A 26,187-nucleotide genomic window follows, 5' to 3' on the forward strand; every position below is an offset into this window, starting at 1 on the left:
TGTCCAGACATGGATCCACACATAGTGCTCTCTGAGCATGTGCATGAGTCTATGCGTTTTCACTGGGCTTCGCTGTCCTCCTTTGACATGCCCAAAAGATCCCAGATTGCTGCCAGGCAAATTTTTCCACTTGAGAGGTATTGTATAGAAATAATTTGTTACTTGATAGGTGATTTTGTTATGCTTTACAAAGTTTTCCATGGGTTAGGGATATTCCTCTGCACATGGCAAGAATCTCTGATGGAAGTGAATGACTTCTTGTTTTCCTTGAGAAGTCATTGAAGGGAACACAGCTGAAGCATGTCAAACTCATTTGTTATGAAGTGTATACAGATTACTGGGGCACTCTTGCAAATGGAGCACTTGACTCTGGATGGCTGACTATAGAGCAAACTTGAAATCAAGGTTCTCCCAATTTGTCAGATTATAAATAAATTATAAATACCAATTTATGGATTATAAATAGTTGATTATGGTGATTTATTAACCCTGTGACCTTTTGATTTTTGCAACTTTCAGGACAAGTAGCCCCAATATATCATCCAAATTACTGGAAGCCCTTCTTTCCTGTATTGTTTCATGTTCCTTTGGCTCCTTGCAGCTTAATCCAAAATATGGTTGCTAAAATCATCTTTCACTGGTGATCTGGCTGTTTCTCTGTTTTGGAACCATTCCAGTGGTTCCCCGTTTCCCATCACACCCAGTGACCCGCGGCACAAACTGCAGGCCCTCACCTCCACGATCTTCGTAGCTTGGCACTCTTAGTTCTGGGTTGGCAGATTCCCGGCTCCTTCAGGCAGACTTGCATCTTCTTCCAACTTGCAACTAGGGAGAGGTGAGTCAAGGAAAGAAGTGCATGTGAGTTGAAAGTGCACATGCTTAAAGTTAGCAACCTTTACAATTCATTGTGTTACCTACTCCCTGCTATTTCTTCTGTACATTCTTAGGGTCACAGGTACAACTGGGAAGGGAAAAAAGGGAAAAGTCTTCAGAGTGGGAATGTGGACTGAGGCTGATGACCTGAATTAACAGAAATAGGGATATTTTTTTTTTTTTTTTTTTTTTTCCCTGTGGGAATGGTGTTCATAAATATTGCTACATTTAAACATGTAATCACAACTTCCACTTGTTATACTTGTTCTCAGCTGGCTTGGGCACGGCTGAGATGAAGGTGGCCGATTTACTTGATGATCCATATCACAGCCCTACATCCCAAAGGATACTCACAGAGCGCGAGGGCGGCTGAGGGCAAGGGAAAGCTTGGCGGCTGTAGCTGGGAGCACCTTACTGAATCTGGAACGGACACTGTCTGCAAGTAAACACAGGCAGGGCAGAAGCCTGCCTTGGGTTCATGCCTGCTGGGCCACGACTAGAACTGGGTTTTCCTGTCTTGCAACATTTTTCGAAATGTCAAAAAATTCCTCATTCTGCACGGGACAAAGTGTACTTTTTTTTGCCCCGCTCCCCCCGCGCCGATCCCGTCCCCGAGAGCGGTGCGGAGGCAGGGGCCGCCCCCGGGCCGGTGCTGCCCGCTCGGCCCTGCCCGGCGGGGGCCCCTCTGCCGCCGGGGGCGGGTCGGGGGCTGCCTCCTCGCCGCCAGTTTCACCTCCACCCCGCCGTTCCCCGCTCGCCGGCGGGAGGCCGCTGCCGGCGCCGCGGCGCAGAGCCGCCCGGCAGGTGTCAGTGTGGGCTGCCGGGCCGCCGGCAGCGCGGCGGGGAGGGGAGGGGAGGGGAGGCAGCGCCGCCGCCCCTCCCCCGTCGTCCCCGTCCCCCCCCCGGCGGCGGCGGCGGCCCCCGCGCCCGTCCGCCAGAGCCAGACTCGCTGCAGACAGGCGGCAGCCAGCGGAGCGGGCAGGGCGGGGGGAGGAGGGGGAGGCGGAGAGGCTGGGGATGAGTTGGAGGCAGGCAGAGCCTCAGCGCAGGGAGAGAGGCTGCCGGAGACAGGCAGGGGGAGGCGGCGAGGCGCCCCGTCCGCTCCGGAGGAGGCCGGCCCGGCGCGGGGGCGAGCGGCGGGGGCCGGGGGGAGGTGAGTGCGTGCGGCCGGCTGCCCGCGGCGGCGGGGCCGGGGGCGGGCGGGGGTCGCCGCGGCGGAAAGTGCCGGGGAAAGTGCGGGGAGGCCCGAGTTGAAGGTCTGGGAGCGTGCGAGGGACGAGGCGGCGGCTGCCGGGGGGGCTCCGGCGGCGCCCTCCCTCCCGCGGCGGGGGTGCCCCGGCCCGCAGAGCTGCCGCCGGGGCCGGGGCGAGCGCCTCCCCCCGCACCTGCGCCCAGGTGGCCCGCCGGCGCGGAGGGTGTTGCCTGAGGGGGCGTCGGGCGGCCGTTGGCGGCGCGAGGGGCAGCGGTGACAGGTAGCGCCGTTAGCGGGGGGCGGCCTGGGCGCCCGGAGCCCCGCCGCCGCCGCGCTGCGCCGCGGGGCCGGGGGAGAAGCAGGACCGGCGGGGCGGAGGGGAGACCCGCGGAGCTCCGCAGGGGGGGCGGAGGCGAGCGGGGCCGGGGAGCCGCCGCGGCGGGCAGGGCGCTGGGGAGCCCGGAGCGTGCGGCACGTCCTCTCCGGCCGCTGCGAAGTCAATAGTCGCAGCTCCGTCTGGAGGCTCGCCTCGCCTCAGGGTGGGGGTGGCACGGCTCGGCGGGCAGCGCTGGCGGAACGGCCCTGCGCCGCGTCCCGCCCGCCCCGCCGCGGGGACCCGGGCGGGGATGTCTGTGCGCCCGGGGCCGAGCGGGCAACTTTTACGGGAAGCGGGAGCAGCGGTGCGGCTACCGGCCTCACGCAGGAGTGACCTGCATTTAATGAAGTGCCTTTTCTTTAAAAAAAAAAAAAAAAAGTTTATCGGCAGAAGTCTGGCTTTGCCTATCTGTATCCGATGCCTGCCTGCCTGCCTGCCTGCATTGTTTGCATTGAATACGCGCATCCCAAATTTCTGAACGGTGCGCCGGGTTTTCCATCGTGTAGGTGGGTAGGTAGTTCCGCCTAGGTTACGGTTTGATGCTTGCTGAGGAGACGAGCGCACCGTTGTGCGTAGGTTTAAGTTCACTACGGAATAAACAGGAAGCAGGCAAAACGCAAAAGTAACGCCTGTTTTGTTAGGAGATCTTAACACCTAGACTGATAAAGGTTTTAGTGGGACTTTTTTCTTTATTGGTCAGAGCCTTTTCTGAATAGCAAATGATGGTTGTGCGAGAGAACGGAAATCTGGTGAATAATTTTATATGGCACTAAAAATACTCTTTGGTGTTATAAAAGTTTATTGATCTAAAACATGGGCATCTTCTTGTCAGGAAGGAAAACTCTTAAGAGGTTTGTCTGTTCTTACAAACAAAAACCTCTTGCATTAAAATGCTTGTGGAGTGGGAAGGTGCACCACATAACATGAGGAGTGGACTGTCAGCAGTGAAATTCAGCATCGTACATCTGAGGCTAGCCAAAAAGGGGGAGAGTTTTTGCCGGTAAGAAAGCCCCAGGGGCAATTACTGGTAGGCATAGATGAGGTAAGAACACAGAAGCTGTGTAAGTACGGTAATGTTCCTTTCTGGAAAGCGTCTTTTGGTTTCCATCCTTCAACCCCCCAGTATGTTGGTTAGACAAAACTTTTATTCTGCCTTCCAATTTTATTTCTAGGGTAATGTTTTGGGAAATCTACTCTTTGCAACCATCCGGAGTTGTTTAAATAACATGATGCAGTGTTGGGTAGAGTTGCATAACTGTGTGTGCAGTGCACAGGTGTATGGCTCCACTAATGAGAATATAAATATTACGGCTTCATGGCTGTAAATAAGAGGGGGAGTTTTGCTGGAAAACCAGTGCACTGGTGGGAGGCAGTCTAAGCAACATCCCCTTGTCCATGTCAGGTGAAATAGCGATGGTACTCTGAACATCTATATCTGTACTGGTGTTTTAGCACCAGGTGTTAAGTTACTGTGATACGTAAAGTGACCAACGTGAGGAGAACTTAAATTGGAATGTGTCAACTATATGCAGTTATGTATAGAAGTAAAAATACATCTTTTTATATATTCTGTGTTTATAGCAGGATATTTAATTCTGACTCTTAGGTATGTGAAGATCATTGTTGCATACACATAAGGCATATCTGTCTTCTGTAGGAAATTCAGATGCCTGTGCAGGCTTAAATGATGATAAATGTATAAGGCAGAATGAGTTAACCATGTGAGACAGTGTATTTCAGACCATTGGTTTATGTTAATTGAAACATTACAGGCACTAGGCAGCATTTGACTGATGAAGTTTGAATTCAGTCTTCAGCATCTTAGACTTGTTACAAGAAAACTTGTGGAAGTAGAAGGAAATTGGGATTCAAGATTGAGGCACAGCTGTATTAAGTTTAGTAAGGTTAAAACTATTGAACAGTAGTTTAACCTAGGAATTTAGAACTAACCTGTGCCTTTGGTAATTTTGATAGATAAAATGCTGCTTTCTCTGCATATGATATTGAAGGTGAGACTTGAAAAGATGAGCTGTTAGTTTTCTGTGCAGCGAAAGTACCATGTCTCTTTTTTGGGGGCTGGGGTGGGGAGAGAGAAGTTTTCTCACTGATTCTCTTCACCAAAATTTAGTTCTCTTTTTCACAGCTGCCCTCCAGTATGCTGTCTAATGGCTGCTGCCCTTCCACCGAGAACTGGTTGCATTTAAGTGACACTGTCTAAAATAATATGTAATACTTTCAGGATGTGACGTGCCAGAAAGAAGTAAATGATTATTGAAATAATAGAAAGGCATCTTAAAAGCAATTTAACTCAGTATAATCTCTAAGAGAAATGGAGTGTTAAAAAGCGCATGCCTGCACACCAACTCTTGTGTTGGCAGCAATGGTTGTTGCATTTAACTTGTGAGTGGCCTTGGCAAAGTTTTTTTCTGTCTGGAGTTTCTAATAGCTTAAAACAGCTCCTTGCAAGTGAATTGCCAGTTACGGAATACAAATACTTCTAGGAGTTGAGAGATGAATTTTTGTGCAGATTGGTTCTGTGGTAACCGTGAAATTCTTCAATGGCACCGATCTAGTATCAGCTGCTCGTTAAAGGCACTGATGCCAGAACAGTGGTGCATCAGTTGCTGGGAATCCAACCCTGTAGTGAAATGATTCATACATATACATTTTCTTTTCTCAGTTGACAGCTATTTTTAAGAATAGCCGTCTTGCCTAGAAGGTTGATATCTAAGCAAAGGCAGCCTAGATAGCTAAAAATTTCTTTCCCACCAAACATAATCTTATTTTTGCCAGACTTTAATATGTACACTAAAACATTTAAATTTAATTGATTTTAATTGATTCTTGTTAAATCTCTGGTGCTAATTGGTCATTATAAAGGGATCGTGACATTTTGGAGCTGCTGTCAGGAAGTCAGCAATTTTTTGCACAAAGATGATGAGTTTGAAGCAAATGTCAGTTTGAAGCAATTTCTAATAATAATGGATAGCAATATCTAAATGATAGCAGATTGCCTGAATAACTTCTTGAAATGAATGGGATTCACTAGGTATATAAGTGCGCTGAAACAATCTCGGAATGAAATAACGACGCATTTGTCCAGTGTAGTTTAACTTTTTCTATGTGCTGCACAGGCAGAATATTCCGGTGAAGGAAAACTATTGGCCTTTTTTTTTTCCATTGTGTTCTTCTGAACCTTGTATTTGAAAGAGAAATTTAAGTTCTTTATTTTAGAGAGCAGTTTTATCTGCTTACTTCTGAGACTGTCAGTTGAGTAATAGTAACTGTAAGGGGACTGCAGTAGAAAGAATGCTTGCAGGTGAGTAAGAGTGATCAGAACATTACAGTGTGTTCTGTACTTCATGCTGGCAAAATGTCTCTGTATTCATCATCTATATTTATTTAATATATGCATTTCAGTAGCATACGCCTTGATTTAGAATATTTGGAATATGTTAAATGTAGACACATTTTACTAAATGCTTTTTCTTGTTGTTTAGTTAAGCAATGTAAATTTGTAACTACCCATATCACCATTCATTATCACTCAGCATAATAATAGGTAAATTTAATCTTCCCGATTAAGATTATTTTGGTCACAAGAGACAAGGGAATGAAAATGAATCATATTCTTGATGTTGTGCTGTGTCTGTGTTGTTCATGTCTGCCTTTCTTTTCTCTAAAATCCTACTACAGACAGCACTCTGACCTCCTAAACTGTGTTTGGATGATCTTGCTCTACATCAAATTTTTCCTTCAGATAGGAAACAGAAATTAAGAAGAATCTAGATGCAATTTCTCTTCTTATTGCCAATGGAGAGCTTTCCTAGATTTGAAGCAAGTTTTCTTTGTGCCAAATGGTTGACTTTTCTAGAATAAAATCTCTCTAGGGTATGCAAAAAGTCCTCTGGTTAATATATTGGCATTCCCAGAACCCACTAAAACTTAGGCAGGTTGCCAGACACCACTTAATGAGGATGCCGAATGTCTGGCACAAATCTGCATGAAAACCAGCAAAGAAGCTGGGGGTGGAAGTGCGTGCGGTGGGGAGAGGGTCTGGGAAGGCGACACATCCACACCCATAATTTATTTTTAATGTCTGCATTTTGCAGAGAAACCGATCAGAAATCCTTACCCCTGGATTTTGAAAACTCATTGGGCTCAGGAATCTGGATGCTCCAAATTGAGGTAGCTGTGTTCTCATAGGAATATAGTTTTATTGTGAAAGTAATTATGAGTTAGGGAGGTAACTTTTTGAGGAGAGCACCAAAAGAGGACGAGAAATGGTAGTGATTTTATGTTTTATTATCTGCTAAAACTGAACAGCATTTGAAAATGTTGTTAGACAATTTAGGGGACAATGGAAGTCAGTGATTGCCAGCATCCGCACAGAAAGGCTGCTAAAGTTAACATGGCAGGGATAAATAAACTACTGCTGCTAGAACACTTATGCTCGGCGTAAACCTGCGGTGTGTGGCTCTGCCTGATGCCACTGTGCGTAGGTTTGCTACACATTAAGTAGAATTGCAGGTGTAATAGACTCTCTGATGGCTAGGTAACTGTTAAAAAAAATCAGTCATATGCCAAGCTGAGGCATTTTTTCATTAGAGTGCCATTAGAAACAGAATATATTGTTTTGTGTTGAATCAAATGTTTAGTCTTAAAGCTTGAAACTGATTAAGCCAACTTAGTTATATTCTGAACTGAAAATTATTTCAGACATTGAAAGCACGAACATTTTCAGCATTTTTCCCAGGCTTTAGTCTCTCCCCTACCCAGCCAAAAAAACATTAATCCTATATAGACAAATTTATAAATAGACATTTAGGTGGTAGGCACGACTGAAAATATATTTTTATCCAAAATAGTTCTAATAGGACTGTTGTGCACATGGCTGAATTCAAAAATGTGTGTGCTTGTTACTTGCTTTTCAGTATAAGTTTCAGTTGTGTAGTTTACAGTTTTGGAGAATGGTTCCTCTTTAAGAGGAATTTTACTCACTAGAATAGTGGCACCTACTTGGTGTGTACTTTTGGGTAGGACTAAATTGTAATCTAGATGCTCCTGTTTGGTTTTGTTTGGCTTCACTAAGATGAGATGATAAATGAAAATACTGAAGTCATTGGACTTTAATGCTGGTTGCAGCGGAAAAAAGGACCAGTGTATTTTGTCAGTTTTATGGGGATCTTTGCAAAGTTTTATCTGTGTTGACGCTGACTCCTAGCTGTCTATAGGACGGGGAAAACACGTGGCGAGAGTGGTGGACATTGTACCTACGTTTTTAAACCAGCATGTGTTTAGGATTAGTTCTAAAAGGCAGGACAATATCTCCTAGAAAAGATACCCTGCTCAAATGCTGCACATGAGAATGGAGTGGGTTGATGAAGTGTCTGTTGGAATTTCGTTGTGTTTCCATCTCCCAGTGCTCTTGATTTCTTTCATGCTAAACAACCCTGGTGCCCTTTTTGTTGAAAACTGATAATAAATCTGCTTCTGAAAAAACGTAGTCACAATATTAAACTTGGTATTGCCTGTAAAAGGCAAGTTTGGAGATTTCCATTCTTTCTGTATTCAGTATTTCATTTTGTTCCTGTGTTCTGAAATTGTCTGTAGATGATGTACTGGCTTTTAGGGAAGATGTGCTTTTTTGAATGTGTGATAAATATCTTGAGGTTTGAATGACTCTGTCATAATCTTTGACCACTGAATGTATTTAAGTCGTGATTTTAGAGGACAGTACAAAATTCTGTTAGAGTTTCTGTTAGAACGAATGGTAATAAAGTAAACCCTAGAATCTCTCCCACATTGAGACAAGACTGGAAAACAGTATTTTCTTCTGGATAAACCAGGATTTTTACTCAGAATTCTAAAATAGGAGTTGACTCATCTGCCTAGTGTTATCTAGCATATGCCAGTATGAGGCTACTGTGCTTTGTCTTTAATTTTCAGTATCCAGTACTTGTAAGCATCTTCAAACAGTACTCTATTTTTTAAACACAACTTCCACTCTTCTTGATTTCAAAGATTATTAGAAGGAAAATGTGCGACTCGTTTTTTAATTACCTTTTTATGTTGTGTAGCTGAGCCTATTATTTTGGTTTCTCACACCTGTAACCTACTTGTTCTCCATTTCATAGAGGGAAAGGAGGGGGCAGTCTGTGACTGAGATATGAAGCAATCTCTTTAACAACGTCCTTCTTCCACTGAGACTTTTGTGAAATTTTTACTGTGTGTTAATTAAGAGTGATCCATTATTACTTTGGACTTGTAAACACCTTTAAACATTCCATTAGGTGTTAATAACACATGAAGCAAGAATTAATATGAATTTGTTAGTCCTGTATCTAGTAGGGATGTACTATATGTAATTGCCTAAATGTAGCAGTGTTTCTTAAACTATTGGGTGTAAAAGGTATTGCTTCATTTTTTCTGCTTTTGCTTAACCATTAGTTCTTGAGACTAGTGATGCTAATTCCTAGAGGGTATTTGGGCCTGTATTATATGGAATTTCAACGGGACGTTTGCCATGGTTTGCTTGGGATTTTCACAAGACAAAAGTGAGTGGCCTGGCTTCTGCCCTACGGGTCAGAGTTGAGGAGCATAGCAAAAGGTGTGGGCGAGAAGATGTAAGGAACACTTATGAATAACCTAACTTAATCTCCATAGCTGTTGAACTGGCGCCTTCTGTGAAAAACCAAATTGGTGTGTGTTCTTCTCTTATAATTTCACCTTAATGGATAACTGGTTTTGTAGGTTTTGCTTAAGTAGCGTTAATGCAAAATGAAACTGAACGTTTGTAAAAATACGTGCAGATAAGATACACTAACTCCTAAATTAAAGATTGCACCTGGTCATATAAAAGCTAGACTTGGGCTGACTAATAGTCTCTGTTGACCAGTGCAATTCATGCGTAGATGTTTTGTTTTACAGAAGGTTTGTGTTGACTATAATTCCTCACCAGACTTGTATGGGTAGTGGAAGTGGAGAGAAAGGGGGTTGTATGAATATTTCCAACACGGATGTTTTCTGTGTTTGTGACCCTTTCACATTCCTCTTACTGTTTTAATAACCTTCCTAGTAGGTTTGCAGAAACAGAACATTTGAGATTAACTTTTTGCAAGTACTCAATTTTCATTTAAAATGTCTTAAATTATGAGTTATCCTTATTTAATTGGGAAGCCTAACATGTGATCTATCTATCCAATCAAAGCAGCTTGCATTATGTTGAATACAGGTACTGTTTGGTGCCTACTTTCACACAGCTTATAATAATAAAAAAAATTTTAAAAAGCTACCATCTGTTGATGAACAGAAATACTGCCAATGTTTGTCAAATGTGTGCTTTATCTGTCCTGTTCTACTTAGCACCTTATGGCAAAGCTTTCTCATCAAAGCATTTTACAAATATCTTTATTCTTACAGTGCCTTATTAGATTGATAACAATGGTGGTATCACTTTTTAATGTAGGGATTAATGTACCAAGGATTAGGGAGATAAACATCTCTTTAGTTGCAAGAGGAAGTCACCTGCAGTGGGTACAGAGATGGGGATTCTAACTCACAGCTGTAGGTGAAAGTCACTCTTCTGTTCTAATGATCTTTACAGCCTTTTGATGAAAACAACTGGAATAATATAAAATTTCTACAGCGAAAGCTCCAATAACCTGCGTAGATTGGTCTCCTTTTTTTCATAGGTGGTGGCTGGGCAAGTAGGTAAATTTCAAGAAAGAAATATCACAGTGCTGATGATGTGCAGTAATGAGTTAAGAAGCATTTGGTTCATGTTTCTTTTTGATTTTATTTGAAGTTACCTAAAAACATAGCAAACCAAGAGGAATTAAAAGAAATACAGAGAGGAGAAAGAGGGCCTCTATGGGTTGTAGAGTGGGAGTTAGATGTGTAAGATGTTCTGAAAGTGTCTCTTGAAACGATGAGTTCTCTCTTCAGTTGAATATGCAGCCAGCAACAGACTCTGCCTTTTCCCATTCCCTGTTTTCCTCTGGGTGTTGTTAGAGGTTGGAGATAAAAGCCTTTAATCATGTCTACATGGAGACACCAAAGCAAATCACTTGAAGTGTCGAGTCAAGATGTATACGTTAAAGTATGTTAAACTCGTGTGTGAATGCTGTGTTGAATATAGAACAGCCTTATATATTTAGCTTGAATCAATCAAAGGTCATTTTACATCTGAAGGAGAACATCATTCAGAACATAAGTTAAATTACAGTGATCTGAAGCCATCTGTGTATGAATGAGAGCCTCTTGACATAGATGTTTACCATGCTTTAACTTCAGCGTTTTATACTGTACTTGATTTACCTCAACCTTCTTCCATGTCACTTGTTATTGATCAGTTTTCATGATGCTGCTATTAAGAGGCATCTTAGATGGAGCTAATTGCAAACTTTCAAGTGAATGTTATTTAGTCAGAAAATGGGAGTTCGTTGAACTTCAGATGTTTCATTGCAAATATTTTAGATTTGACAGACTTCCACTGAAACCAAAATAAGACGCAACCTCTCTTTGATTCCTGGTGAACTATGTTTTGGCCAGAGGCCTGGTGTTTTCAGGGTCCTTCGCATGGAGCTAAACTCCCAACGATCCTACTTTGTGACCAGGGACACCACGTTTCTAGGAACATGTACTTTCCTTGGACAGCCTGCATGAGAAGTGTGCTGCAGAGTCAAGGACTGAAGAAATCCCTGTGGACCCACCTCGGTTTGGGGACCTGCAGTGATCCTCTGTGTCTGCATATTGAAACTGTCACTCCTCTAAAGAGTAAAACTAAGAAAAAATCCATTCTGTTTGACAGTTGTAAAACTGAAGCCTTCAGTTGGTAGGAAATTAGGAGATTTTGGGGGTTTGTCTGCTCTGAGACAAATTAATACTATTGGAAAATACCTTGCAGCCCAGAAACTGGCTAGTTCTAGTCTGAGCTGTGTTTCATTATGCTTTCATGGATGCCAGTTAATATCTTCCTCTTTCTTTTTAATCCGGAGTTTATCTGATGCAGTACCTCAGGAGAACCAAAGCCTCTGTTGCCTGAAGGCTTTAATTTACCCTTTGTCATACCAGCCCTGACCACAGAGGTTTGCAAGTTGCACTTCCCTATGTCTTGCATAGGAAGACTTACATAAACGAAAGAATATCCTGAAGTTTCTCTATTCTGAGAGGTTAAAATAAAGGATGAAGCATATATTCTTCAGGGTTCTGAGAAAGAAGGGAGATAGTTATTGTCTTTTTTTCTGTTTTTGTCCAGCTGAACTTGTCTCCCAGACAGACAATTGTATTGCAGAGAAGAGGAACTGTCCAGTGGAAGTAGTTGCAGATGCAGGGTATATAGCTGGAAATTCTGTTCTACCTGTGCCCTTTTGTAAGTGACCCTTACAAAATTGGGACTTCTCTTGGACATTTCTGTTGAGGTCCGTGATGTGATGGAGACAGAGATTGTATTATTTCTCTAAAGGGGAAAAGGATACCCTTGTCTCTTTATTTATGAACATTCCGTTTTCTAAGATGATTCAAAGGTTGTTGTATTCTCCTTATAAGAAAACTCTTGTGAACTTTCAGTTGGCCAAGATGATAAAAGCCATGCTAAAAGCTGTGAATGAAAACTTGGGAGCAACTTCGATTTCAATACATTGAAATGATTGTATGGTTGAAGATACTGAAAGCACAAGTGCCCCTTTAGAAAAAGAAGAGTCAAATGAGTTACGATATATTAGTTGTTGTACATTTAACTGACGCTAAAGACATTTGCATACTTGTTAAGTTTATGGCCACTGCAGTAGAGGCAGATAGATTTTATAGCTTAAGCATCTCCCTGACTCATGAATGTACAGAATTCCAGACATATTCCCGGGGTCAGTGAGTTGATTTGTTTTTGAAATTGAAAAAAATTGGTTTACATGGTGTAGCAGGTATTAGAGGGAAGAGAAAATATGTAGTAAGTCATCTTCCTGATACCTTCAGTCTTACGTTTGGGTGAACGAGAAGAGTTAAATTCTTACTGGATGCTAAGGATAGTCTTTTTTCACAGTCTAAAAATGTCAACTGAGTATTTTTTTCCTGTTTCTGACCTTGACGTGTAAAATAAGCCACAGTACCCTCATGTACTTGAGATGTTCTCAGGTGTCTCTGACACTTACCAAAAAACAAATGCTGTATGCAACTGGTTCTGTTATATCCCACATATTTCTGCTAGTTTTCCTGTTGTTCCTGTAGCTAGACTTTTCTCTCTCTCTCTCTTTTTTTTTTTTTTTTTGAGTCCTTCAGGATACAGACATTTCAGAGACGTCATGCATCTGTAATGTCTAAATGGCTTCCTCCTCTTTCCTTTCCCCTTCCACCTCAATCAAGACATTCCAGATGGAAGCTCTTTGGTGTCAGTAACAGCTGCACAGCAGATAATTTTTTGCATCCTCAGAGCTGTAATAGTTGTAACTATAATATATGTAGTTATGATATACATTTACATTAAGGATCTTCCGGTCTTTAAGTTTCCTCAAGGCTCTTGTAATCATCCTCAATATAGCATTTTTTCCTGTTTTCTGTTCCTGGTTGGAAGTAGCTTCTTTCAACAGAAAGAAGATACTCTGTTGTAAACTTGATTTTTAGGAAGTCTGAATATTTCAGAGTCCTACGTTGCGATTCAAAAATTGTGCTCCCTTCTTTCATCTCTAGGGTTTATAATAAGGTGTCAGCAATGATCTGGTCCATCTGGGAGCTTGCATCAATGCTTGGGAGAGCCATATGTGTCTGCCTCAAACAAGGCTATAGAAAAGTGTTCCACTAGCAACCAAGATGTCATCCATCTGCTAGACAATCCTGGAGCTAGTTAGCCTAATGACGTATTTATTTGACTAGATGTTTCTGCGTAGCAGCCTCCAGCTTTCCTCCCAGTTCAAATTAATACCAAAACCTCCGCGCTCTGGGAAAAAAACCTGCCTGTTCTGGAGAATGTCAGGAAGTTTGTGGCTTGATGGGTTTGATCTATTTATCTACTTCAGGATGTTGCACCCCCAAATTTCGAGTGAGCACATTGTTAGGAGATCGCTCCAGCCTTCCTGTGCGGGGAGCCCATGCAGTGCAGGTGTCTGGGTGGCAGAGGGATCAACAGACTAGATGCAAGACCTGGGTGACCTTAGATGCATGTAGAAATCCAATCATGCTGCTGCTGCTTTAGGGTATTATTTTAGCATACAGAGCTGTGTGAGGATTTCCTCCTGCAGCAATCAGAGCTGGAATTGTCACAGTAAACATTTTACACGGCTACATGGAATAAACCAGGTGATTATTTCTCTTGGTTGCTTTAACAGGAAATGTTTATTATGTCTTCAACATATGCATTCTAGATATTTGTATTCTCAGGTGGCCATGCAAAATCAGAGCTCCAGGGGTTGTGGTGGAAATGTACTGTGTGAAGAGAAACCCTGTAAACTTCAGCTATCGCTCATTCTTACTGGTAAAATAGAGCACATCAGGACTGACTGTCATCAGTATTCTTTTTTTCCCAGCCATTCTATCTACTGTTTATTTTTAGTCCAAAGAGGCTAAGTCAGTGTTACAAATTCTAGGCTGATCTGATTTCTAATCTCTCTGTGAGTCACAGTTGAGTTGAGAAGGGGGCAAAACAACAAGAGAAATGCAAATCTAGATGAAAAGAATGTTTTATGTTAATGGCAATTATATTAATCTGTGTTGAGGCAATCTGGTGAATTTAACGTGGAAAAATGCATATGTGTATTCAGACAAACCACTATACAGTCAGGGCCCATCAGTAAATCTTCATTCATATCCTGCAAGGGAGTTTACATGCAGCATCATCACATTGATTTCAGTGGGAATTGAGAGACCATCGCAGCTTTTTCTGAATACAGCTGTTTGTATGATTGGAGCCGACACAGTGCTGTCTACTGAGTTTGGTAAATTTTACCGGACAGTCATTGTTTAAAAATTAGTGGACATAGATAAAAATACTTAGTGAACTTCAAGAAAAAATTAGTAGTCTTTGCAGGTCCTAAATAAGGCTGAGAAATAGATCCTAAAAAAGGCATGGAAAAAAATTTGTTTCTTGGCTGTACACTAGAGGCCTCTCTTCTGACAGGTGTAAAACATCTTTTGTGGGCGTAGTAGCAGCTCTAAGCTGAAGAAGTAGGTGAAAGTAAAATCAGGACAATTCCATGGAAGAGTGTAGAGTTGTCCAGGCAAAACAGAGATTGAAGAGGTGAACTGTGCTCACTCTTGCTTCATCTTCGAATGATACAAAGAGAATCATAGAATAATTCAAGTGAGAAGGGACCTTCTGGAGTTCATCTAGTCCAACCGGCAGGAATAGGACTAAGGCTTTTCTGAAGAACTACTCTTGAATCTAGAAATTTGTTACTTAGATCTGAATTTTCAAAACTTGATCTTTTTTTCATATATTTTGAACTGCTGGTGTTTGGGCAGAAGTGCAGTAAAGGTGAAGTGGAAGAAAATAAAAGTGTGAAAAAAGACAACCTTAGTTCTAAAGATTCTGAGTAAGTGCCAAAAAAGAGCAAAGTTGACACAAACTCTTGTTGCAAATGGGAGGGAGTTACCATCTCATGAGTAGCTGGAAGCTGTTGCATGTGTTTAAAGTAATTAACACTGGTTTATTTCCTTGAGATGTTCTCTCCTAAGTGTTGTCCGTGTAATTAGTAAAGAATCTTGCAGTTTACTTTCTGAGAAGGGAAACAGCTGACAATTCTTCACTGATATGAATGTATGTATTTTTATTTGTATTCCTTTTGCCGCAGGGCTGCTCTCCATTGTTAAATAAAACACAGTCAAAGAATTTTTTCCACATCATCTTATAAAAACATAGAAGTCCTCTCAGAGGTGACTCTCTGATGGGTCAGAGTAATATTGAGTAAGCTTTGGGTGAGAAGGAGATTTTACATCTTGCTGGAAAGCTTACTGTGTCAAAACCTGATGGTTTTAAAACAGAATAAAAAAAGCATTTTTTGCATTTTTTTCCACAAAAATTACATTTATATTGGATTGAAATGTTCTTCTGTAGTCTTGTATGATACCATGCAAAATAAAAGAAAAAATCATTTAGAATGAAAAGTCATAACATGATGAAATATTGCAAAATTCCTACCTTATAAAATGCCTATTTCAGTTTTTATTTCATGATTACTGTCATCAAAAGGATACATTACAAGAAATATTTCTGTTTTGATGCATTTGATTTTCTGATGAAAAACAGATCCACAGGAGTATTTCTGACAAGATCTGAAAACTTATTGTTCGGGAGCTTTGCTTTGTATTATTTAATTACATTTATTTGTTTCGGGTTTGTTTTTTTTTAAGTTCCTTTACTTTCTTTGCATTTCCACTGCAAATTTGGAACTCGATTAGGGAGATTACTAAAACTGTGTTGTTCTGATGCTTCGTTCTGTTCTGTTGCTTCATTCCTCTTCATACTTGTTTCACTGTGTCAGAGTATATGTGACTGTATAGAAGATGGGATATCTTCCTGATTGGTCTCAGCTATTGAATATGGTTTGTCTGACTTGATTGATAGCAACGTTAATCTTCTTTTCTTCCTTTCTTACATGTACAGATACTATGCAAGGTCCTCATTATTTTTGTTTTTTTTTGTATCTCCTACTGCTCATTTCCTGGTTTTGTTTACCTGCTGCTAATCCTGGTTTGATGGTTCCTTCGAATGGGAAAAGACTTACACAGAAACCTAATCATTTTGAACCCGCTCTTGTTTCTGTTCACTTTGAATTGCGGCCAATAATAAACCAAACGAGGTTTTGCTTCTGAAGGGCATAGTACTGACTATGTCAGGTCTTCTTCCCATTAGCCAAGTGTTTTCCTTCTTCCAGCACTTCATATGTGCTGATGCGTATATGATTTTCCTGTCATTAAATGCTCCTGTCCAGTTACGCAAAAGTGCTGTGTTACAAAAGAAGATTATGTGCTTGACTCCTGCTGAAGTAATTAACGTAAAATTGGACTGTCTTCTCCAATTCAGTTTATATATACTACGATAGCTTTGTAACACGTACTGTCCAGAAAAAAGGGGATGCAGGATGGTGGTGCATCTTCCTGGAGTAATTTCTGGAATGCTGTGGCTTGGGTCTCACAGTGACAGAGTTTTAAGTCCTCATCTTTGTATTTGGATATTCAGAAGAGGGGGGGGGGAAGGGACATACACAAATATTTGACTTTGGAACGTCCTTATGCTTGATGCTGAATGGTTTCCATTTTATGTTAGAATCTTTATGCTGCTTGAGTTAAGAGAAAAAGGCTTAGAAAATAAGTGAAAAAGAAGAGTGTCTCTGACCTTCGCCTTGAAAGTTTCTTCTGTGAGCTTGAATGTGTGATAGGCTTGGATGCTGTAAGAGCCAACAGGCCTATTTCAACATGCTCAACAGGCAATGCACAATTAAGGATGGACACAATGTCTAACTTTAGTAGTGGAACAACCTATAATGAGTTACCACATCAAAGTCTGACCCACTAGAAATGATAGATGACACAAACCCACCCACTTTATTTTAAAGTACTTGCTGTTTAGGTCTGCCGAAGCAATTAGCCACCTTTTAAATGTCTGCTTAGCTGTCTGATTGCTGACACAGCGTAATTTTTTTTTGTTCAAGTTCTTTCATATCAAAATGAATTACATGCTACAGGGTGCATTTGTTTGTGAACGTCACTTTTACAGTCAAAACCTTATATGCTGCTGGATAAACAAGTCATGCTGTAATTAGGTATGTCTGTTTTCAGCAAAACTATGTCAGAATGTAATACCATCAGATTAATTAGAGTTTGATTAAAGTGGCATGAGTGTCATTGTGCAATCTCCTCTGCACTGTTTTTGTGCCTATGCGATGAACACTGTATTCCCTTTGTAGTGTCAAATGGTCCTGCAAAGAGCTGACCATGAAGTTATTTTTTTTCATTTTTTATTAAGAATAATTGTTGAGCAATTGTTAATGATGATACTTGTCTGAAAATGTTTATTCATGTGTTAATGTTAAATTAAAAAAAGTTACAGATGTTATTTGTGTTTTTCATCTTATTTTTGGATAGCTTGTAAAAGGTAAATAGTACAAATACAATACCCCGTATTATTGAAAGTTACTGATAAAATGGGGTAGAATAATATGGATAATGCAAAACCCAAACATGCATATAATGCATATAAATGCATTAATTAGCTTTACAAATGTGTTTTCCTTGGTCTAGAACCTTTAAAATGAAGCTAGCATGTAGAAGACTTGAAATAAAAATTCATTACTGTTTGAAATCCAGCATGAACTAGAGCAAGGACTTGAAAAAAAACCCAACACGAAGTATATATTGCAGAGGCTTGTAATAGTTTTACAAAAAAAATCAGTTATTCTTTTTCTTCTCTTTGCGTGAGCAGCTGTTAGATTCATGCCATCTCAAATGTTTAAGGAAGGAACAAGACTCCATTTCCTGTCTTATTTTACACGCTCTGCTCCATACGTTGTTTAATTAAACTGGCTGGTGTAGAGGACCATCTGCCATCCAGAACCACCAAGATGACTTCTAGACCTTCTTGTCACTGTTAATTTAATTTTCTTCTCACTGCTGTTCAGAGTATTCTTCCATCCATTTCCACAAACTTTGGGAATCTTAGCTTACTGAGAGTTTCCTGGGTGCCAGGTCTGAATTTGACTTTGTGAGGATTCAAGTAGCCTTCTTGAGTAGGTCACTTTTGGACTCTGTATGGGATGTAGAGCTTATGTCATCCTCCTAGCGCAAGAAACCTTGCCAAGGTGGCAGAAAGTGGCAAACTTTGCCACCTGTTTGCCGCCAACGTTGCTCTCACTTTCATTAAAAGCTGCAGAGGGGGACAGGCATGAGCTGTAAATAGACAATACTGCTTATTTCACTGCAAGAGATCAGTTTGGTCCCATGGTTTGAATTCTGTATTTAAAAAAACCCCCAAACTCCCCAACAGCCTCCTTGTGTCCCAAACTCCAAGTTAACAGTTGTCATGAAAACAGGGAAAGTAGAAGAGATGGAAACGTATTTATAAACCGATATACAGTGGTGTGTTTTCCCTGATCAGTACTTTTTTAGGTTTTTTATTTTAATTTTTTATAAAACATGATTTTCCTCCCTCCCCAGGTCTGCTCAACTTACTGGACGATTGAGCTTAAATTCAGTATTTCCTATACATGATTTTCAGGAAAGCAAATTTACTGGTCCCAACTCTGCAGGAGTCCTGTGCTGATGTTGATGGCTGGCTGTGCTCACTGGCAAGAGTACTGTTCACAAGCAAGATTATAACTAGGAAAACGTGTTGACTACTCTCAAGACAGATTCTCCTTTTATATCTAAGTCTGTGTTCGTAACTGAAAATGTGGGATATATTCAAATTTGAACTTCTGTTCATGTCTGTGAGGGGAAAAATGTCTTTACATTCTAAGTTATTGCATATTGTGTCTGTGCAAATGTAGGTCCTTTTGATGTTAGGAGAGTTATTGAACACATCAAGATTTGCTCTCCATAAAGCTCTAGGAATGTTCACCTTGGTATTTTATGTTTTGGGGTGTGCGTAAGAAAAAAAGTAATCTGCTTTAACTTAGAGTTAGTGGACTGTGTAGAAGGATCCCAGCAGCTAGATAGTCTTTCGATTGTGGCTATTTGGAAGAGAAATGTTAGCAGTGTAATTTTAGCAGTGTACATGGTTCTGTGGTGATTTTCTTACATGTTATGCCAGATACAGAAAAAGATGGTTAACTTACAGACTTTCGAAAAGAAAGATTCTTCTTTTCTAAAACCAGGACCAGAAGGACATTAATACAATGTGACAATATTGCTTATTGCTCATGCTTAGGAATCAGTATATTTTGAGCATCTAGGAACTTTGTTTTATTGTTAGGAATAAAAAACTGTGCAATGTCAAATGCTGAAATTTTGAATTTTGAATTTTTTTATGATGCTTACAATGTATTCTCAAAGATACTGAAAGAAACCATGACTTTAACTAAAAAAAAAAAAAAAAGATATTCTTTAAGTCTTAATATGAAATGGTAATTAAAAACAACAACCCAGGCAACTGTAACCTTCCTTCATGATGTGTAGGGTTCAAACTGTGGTTGGAAGCAAATATGGAAACTTAAAGGAAAAGAAACATATCTGAATAGATTATCAGTGGCACTGTTTAATGCAAACAAAATGATTCATTTAGACATTATAGGGGTTACTTTGCCACATGTTGAAAATAACCTGCGAGGTAAAAATAAAGCGTAGTACTTAAAAAGCAGAGGCCAGAAGATTTAATACAGAAGATTTAAATCTGGCAAATGAGTGCCTGATGCCTTGACTGAGCTGAGGAGCTGTTCCAAGATAGGGATGCAGGCAACAATACTCTCGTATCCCTGAAAATGCAAATGTGACAAAAATGCCTGTTGCTCAAGAGGACTGCTTCCAATTTGCCAGACACCTTCCTCACATATCCCTCAGTATGGCATACTGAGGAGGTTATTTGTACATCGATGTTCTTTTCTTCTGTTCTCTGCTTGCCTTTCCTTCTCCACTTCTTTGTTTGCCAGTGAGCTATTCTGGTTTCCTGCAAACTGAGTTAACGAGAGCTAATATTGATACTTTCAGGTAGCTTATTCCCATCTGTTCTGACTAAATAGTGTAAGTCTTTATGAAGCATTCCATCAGAGGGGAAGGATTGCATTTGAGGTTGGGGTTTAGGGTACAGCTGCTTTCTATAAGTTAAAGTTAAGCATATATTTAGAGAGGCAAAGAGATAAAAGGCAGAAGATGACTGCCTAGGGGGGAGTGTATATGCATGTATATATACGTTATATATAAAGAAAAGAATCAGTCACATGGATCTTTAAAATGAAGTGACTAATGATAACTGACTCTAAATCCTTTAGAATATTCCGTGCACAGTTATCCCTGAGTATCCTTCCCTCTGTCCTTTTCTGTCTCCTCTGTTGAATGAATGCCAGTGGGGTGGGAAAAATGCTTTGGGTAGACTGTTACGCTGTTGTTTCAACCTATGGCTCATGTAAACCGGAGGATGATTGGAAAGAGGGTGCAGATTTCATACCTGCCTTCCAAGGAGCTGTGTGTTGTTTTGTCTGCATATGTGAGAACGGTTACACAGTGAAGAGTCTGAGTCTGGGACTGTAAAGAGGATATCCATACTATTTTATTATGTTGATCTACTGTGTCTTTTTTTTTTAATACAAAATACTTATTTTCAGAGAAAAATAGAGTATAAGGAAAATAGATGTAATCCTTAGGCACTTGGTTTTACAAAAACTAAACTGCATATTGACAGGCTTTCCCAGTGGTAACTTGGGGACATACAGGAACCTTGTGAATTACAGATCTTTGGGTGTGACTCATGTTGCATTATGTTTATTGCTATCATGCTTACATCACATAATCAAAAAAAAAGTCTAGGTGTCCATTCACTCTCTCTCACGATACGAGGCTTGAGCTAATTTCTGGGAGCATGTTCCCTTTTTCCCCTCATCGCTGCATGGGATATGTTCAGTACCTAGCTGCAGTGTTCCTTTGACTTCCATTTCTCTGGTAATACAAATTCATTGCACTATGATGTTTTTGGGGTGTTTTTGCCATATCCTAAAATATGTCTGATATGTAAAATCCAATTTTTCTCTATTGAAACATATGCATTCATCACACTGAATGATGAATGTTATGTTACACATATCATACTCTACTTTGGAGTGGCCATCGAAGTAATGTACTGCACAGAAGCCAAGTAGGGCAGCAGATCTTGTGTAAGGTGGACTGCTCTTTGAATCCTTCAGTTTCTGCCAGGTGGATGGGATCTTTTAGAAATATCCAGTCTCCTTGTGTTTGAGTGCCATTGTTGTGGTGGCAGTCTGACCCTGTCCTAAGGAGATGATAATCGTTCCTGGCTATAGACAAGGCCAATCTGGTGAACTTTTGATATTGACTGTGACATTTTGCTTACAGTTAAAGCATTTTGTAGAAGTGGAAACTGTTGTCTTGACAACTAAACTCCAGCTAATAATAGATAACTAAGGAAACCATAAGTCCAAATATATCCTAATTCTTACAGAATTCAAACTTATTCTTGAGTTTGAGAGCTGATCTCAAGACAAATGTGTTTGTGTTTTAGATCTGTAGCATAAAGAGCTCAGACTTCATTGTGGCACAATAGTTTATAGTAGAGTTCATCTGTATCTGTTTTAGATGCTGTTTTTTCTGTGATAAAATGTCTTTTCTGTGCTAGTTTTCTGCAAAGATGACTGTTTATTTGCACTGTAATGGCTCTTCCTTGCATTTCAGTGAGTTAAAATTTCAAAAGTGCGTTGCAGTTCGATTGTGAATCATCATGTCAGTCCAACGTAGTGTATGCTTCAGAAGAACCCTGGCTTTCACTTGGAGAGCCAAGTCATAGATTCATTGTGATTTTTATCCTCCACTAGAAGAGTAAGAATTTCCTTTTCCTCCCCCACTTACTCTCTTAACAATTTTAAAGTTGAATTTCCAATATGATTTGTTTTGTGGTTGGGAGTTAATAGAGTAAAAGCAATGGCATGTAATATGACAGCTGGAAACACTGTAAAAAACTGTTTCTCCTTCATCCGTTTAGTTTTACTATTTAACTTTGTTTTTTTTCAGTGGGCCCATTCCAGTTCTTTTTAAGATGAAAACCACTTAACCAGTCTTCATTAGCTTGCACTTAGCACATGGAGGCAAGTGCTTATATACTACAGTAATACAAATATACAAACTTTTGTGAAATAGAATATTAGACTTTTATCTATCTTTTTCCCTTTTTTTTTTCTTTTTTTCTTCCCCCCCGCCCCCGAGAAGAGCCAGATAGCTCCCTAGCATTTCTGCTGTACTAATACTTCTTCCCAGAGCAGGGTGTGAATAGACCTCAAAACATGGAACTTAAGTTCTGATCCTCATTCTGAGGAGGAGGAACAGCAGTTCTGGCTCAGCATTAAGTTGTTGCTCTGGGTATAGGGTGCTTTAGAGGAGGTAGCATGAAGAATTTGTATCAGAAATCACATGTAAATGTCGTGTTCGGTTATGGCACAAAATAACAGGAAGAGTCTGAATTGCCTCCAGCACGTTTCTGGAGTGGAGAGAAAGAACTGCTGAACAACAGTAAAGACATCCTCTGTAGTGGGGGCCTCTGTGGGACTGCATTTTGGAGTGGGAGTTAGTGTAAACGAGTTTGGACAAGCTCACTTGTTGTGGTTCCATCTGTGGTTTTAAAAGAGATTTAACAGTGGGATCTATTTTTTTAACTATTTGTGAAAGAACGAATATTGTATTAAAAATCACATATGCTGGTAACATTACTACTCTGCTGGAACTGTGACAGATCAGCTCTGAGAGAGGCCCTTTTATTACAGAATGCCTTTGTTCAGAAATACATCATTCATCTACCACATGACACTGGAGATGATTGGGGTGTGATCTGACACTGTACCTGTGTTCGCCTCAGACTAGAAGCCTCCCCTTGCTCTCCGTCCCTCTTTTCATTCTGTTGCCTTCTGCAGGAGGCATCTTGAATAACTGATTTATGCCTTGGATGGAATCTGGTAAACCCTTTGTTTGTGGTGTGCCTCTGCTGAACCTTCAAGGGAAGACTCTTCTGTGAAACTGCTGTTGTCCAGAGAAGTAGCCCAAAAGCATATTGGTGTCAATTTTCTGATCTGTAGCAATATGAATAATCACTGCATTTTATTTTACATAAAATTGCAGAGCCGGGAGGTGCTTTGGGGATATGCTACTCAGACTGTCATGTCCTCTCTCATTTAAATTCATGGCAGAAAGATAACAGTTTTCCTTATATTTTCTTGAAATGTATATCTTAAATCTGGCGATGTTATGAAGAGAAAGCCAATAGTCAAGACTATTAAGCTGATGCTAAGAGGTGGAGGTTTTCAGTTTCCACTCTTTTATTTCTGGAGGTTAACCTTAATGTTATGTACTCCCCCCCCGATCTCATTTTGCACCTTGAGGTATTAGACTTGTACCAGTTGCTGTTGTTTTTCACTGTCTGAAGAATGGATATTGGTATTTTTGTGGTTTCTCAGATGGAGGTGGAGCTCTGTCCTTCGGCTGCCTGCTTTGAACATTGACCGCTGGGCTTAGAATCTGTCTCAAGAAATTCTTACGGGAGAGAATCCTCTCGAGTTTGGGTTTAACCAGGAAAGAAGAGTTGTATGCTTGCTTTCCCTTTTCTTTGAACAGCTGTAAAAGTAGGCATTCAACAGAAGTTAGAGGAACTGTCTCTGTCTTGAATAGAACTTTTCATCTTTCGTTTTTGTAGGTGATTTTTTGAACTGTCATGATACATAAGGCCTTAGCGTCTTAATAAAGATAAGTAAGTTGTATGGACAAAGAACTTAAGTCTTCTGGGTAATGCTTAATACTTTAGGTTATATGCCTTTATGGCTAGTATCAATCAGTTTGAGAGAATACTTTTCAGATGAAAAGTGGCTATAATAATAACCTGCATAAAACACTTTCTGGTGGTCTTCAGGAGCAAAAAAAATGCAAAAATATAACACTGTATTAAATATAAATTAGTATAAAGGGAAGCATATATGCTCAAATTATAATAGACCGGGCATCTGTAGCTGAGGTTGCCTGTTGCTTGCAGTTAGCTATTTCAGTTGTTTGTAACTTTCTCAAATGTGAGCCATTGGAGCTGAAACTTTCCCTGCTGATTACCTGCTTTGGACTCATTATTTTGGGCTGGAAGGCATTTCAGGTGCAACAAATCAGCTGAAGTATTTCTGAGCATGAATTTAGGAAAGAAAATGGTCACTGTTGTCTCAGTGGGAAGGTCTCACCCATTTGTGCCAATCTCTCTTAGAGGGAAGACTCGACAGTTGGTGGTCGACCATTGCTGGAGCTGTGCCAGTAGAGTTGTTTGTGGCGCTGTGCTTTAAAGCCCGTTGCTGAAAGGGTCTGGATTTAGACTAACCCTCTGAGTGGGAATAGCGAGGGAGTTACTGTTAATACAGATGGTTTCAGCCATCCAGTTTGATTGCAGCCCTGCAAGCTGTTGTGGAGGCACAACTGGAGTGGGGTAAGAGGAGGGAGGGTCAGCAATCTGTGGGCTGTGAATGGAGTGGCCAGCTGGGGTGGAAATCTCTCAAGCAAGCTCTGCTGCTGAAGCCAGTCTTCTATCTAGCAGGGGTACCGTTGTGTTTTACTCGGAAGCATCTTGTTTAAGAGGATAAACTGTGCTTAAATGGTGATTTCTTGATAGGTTGAATCTCACCGTCAGCACTTTGGGAGCACATATGTATGTGTTCTGTGATCTCGGTCTGCCCCAGACGTATGTGAATACAGAGCACTCATTTGTTTGGGGAAAATGCCTCTCCAGGGGTCCTAAGTCCTGTCTGCATGTAAAAAACTGCAGGAGGTAACAGGAGGAATTTATAAGAAAAATAACAAGAAAAAAACCTGTTTAGAAACAAGGAGCCTCTATAAATGACCCAGTATGGAACCAGTATTATAAAAATGGTTGTTTAATTGTGTCAGCAACTGGAAGTAGCTGGATTTGGGAGTGAGTCAAGGGAAGGGTGATGTGGGTGAATGGGTGATGTGAAGAATAACTATGGAAAAATAACTTCCCCTACCATATTGCATGACAGCAATGGATGCATTTTTTTTTATAACTGACTTAAAAACAGATGAAAAAATGTCCCCTTTGGTTGGAGTTGATCTACATGCTGCTGGTCATTGACTTCAGTGAGGCCAGGCTTCCATGTAGGTACTTAGGCTGCAGCTGATAAGATATGTAGCTTCTACCTCTCCTCCTCTTACGCAGTTTGCCAACATTATGCTGCAGGTTCTTGCAGGGAAACTGTAGATTGCCAGTGAGGCTTGAAGACCTGCAGAATCCACAAATCCTTGGATTTCTGTTGTTTAACAAAGGAAATGGCTAGGCTAGTAGAATTATTTCACTTTAAGCCATGAGGCTAAATATAGAAATACGCATTGTCGGAGAGTTAGGCCAAGGAAGAAAAAAAACCAAACAGGTTGCTGTAAAGTTAGCCAGTAACCTGCGCGATCATTCCCAGTAAATAACAACAACATATGCTGTCATATAAAAAGTGGAAATGGATCTGGAATGGCTGGTTAAAGCAGACTTCTGTCCATCTGTCACACAGGCTAATAAGTAACTTGTCTTTGTTCTTGTGTTTAGTGAGGGTGGCCCCATCAAAATGTCAGTAAATATTGTTAGGAATGTAGAGGACCCATGTGGGTTTGGATGGATCAGAGCCAGTGGCGTGTCTCCATCTTCTGCAGTTGTAACAGAGAGAAAGGGAATACTCAAGCACAAACAGAAAGTTCTAAAACACCTTTTGGGTACTGATTTAACATACAGTTTCATGTTAAGGTCGTGGCTTTTTGATGTAGATGCAATGCAGAGAGGAGCTGACTGTCTCTGAGTTGCGCTGCCTTGCTTGGATTGGAAAGTGCCTACCCACTCTGCAGCTCATGTCTGCAGCAGCCACTGCTGTATAAAGGTGACTCTTTCAGGTTTGTGCAGCGCAGCTTTTTGTCTTTAATCATACTCAGTCATGTGCTGGTCACTTCAAACTTACGCTTCCCAATGCTAATAAAGTACACTAATTTTTAAGTATTAAAACTGTGTCTACTGTAATGCAGCCTATGGTAATTTCTTAGCCCTCTGATGTCTAACCTGTATTTCCATTAGAAATATTGCATC

This window comes from Platalea leucorodia (assembly GCF_965183815.1).
Source record: "Platalea leucorodia genome assembly, chromosome: 1".
In the NCBI taxonomy this organism is placed as follows: domain Eukaryota; kingdom Metazoa; phylum Chordata; class Aves; order Pelecaniformes; family Threskiornithidae; genus Platalea; species Platalea leucorodia.